At 40.0% G+C, this 443-nt stretch overlaps 1 protein-coding gene and 1 long non-coding RNA gene across 6 annotated transcripts in view; both read right to left on the minus strand.

Annotated features, from left to right (window-relative positions):
* The window catches only part of UIMC1 (ubiquitin interaction motif containing 1), a 169,025-nt gene that overhangs the window by 57,870 nt on the left and 110,712 nt on the right, over window positions 1-443 (minus strand). The gene's annotated exons all lie outside the window — the stretch shown is intronic.
* Window positions 1-443, minus strand: part of LOC116543906 — a 10,481-nt gene that overhangs the window by 1,992 nt on the left and 8,046 nt on the right. The gene's annotated exons all lie outside the window — the stretch shown is intronic.

Below are 443 nucleotides of genomic sequence, written 5' to 3' on the forward strand. Positions count from 1 at the left end.
AAATTCTGGATATCAGCCCTTTGTCAGATGGGTAAACTGCAAAAATTTTTTCACATTCTGTTGGTTGCCAATTCACTCTAATGACTGTTTCTTTTGCTGTGCAGAAGCTGTGGAGTTTGATTAGGTCCCATTTGTCTATTTTGGCTTTTGTTGTCAATGCTTTTGGTGTTTTGGTCGTGAAGTCCTTGCCTACACCTATGTCCTGAATAGTTTTGTCTAGATTTTCTTCTAGGGTTTTTATGGTGTTAGGTCTTATGTTGAAGTCTTTAATCCATCTGGAGTTAATTTCAGTGTAAGGTGTCAGGAAGGGGTCCAGTTTCTGCTTTCTGCACATGGCTGGCCGGTTTTACCCACACCATTTATTAAACAGGGAATCCTTTCCCCATTGCTTGTTTTTGTCTGGTTTGTCAAAGATCAGATGGTTGTAGATATGTTGTGTTGCC

This window comes from Sapajus apella, unplaced genomic scaffold (genome assembly GCF_009761245.1).
Source record: "Sapajus apella isolate SASKATOON/1434 unplaced genomic scaffold, GSC_monkey_1.0 scaffold200, whole genome shotgun sequence".
Taxonomy (NCBI): Eukaryota; Metazoa; Chordata; class Mammalia; order Primates; family Cebidae; genus Sapajus; species Sapajus apella.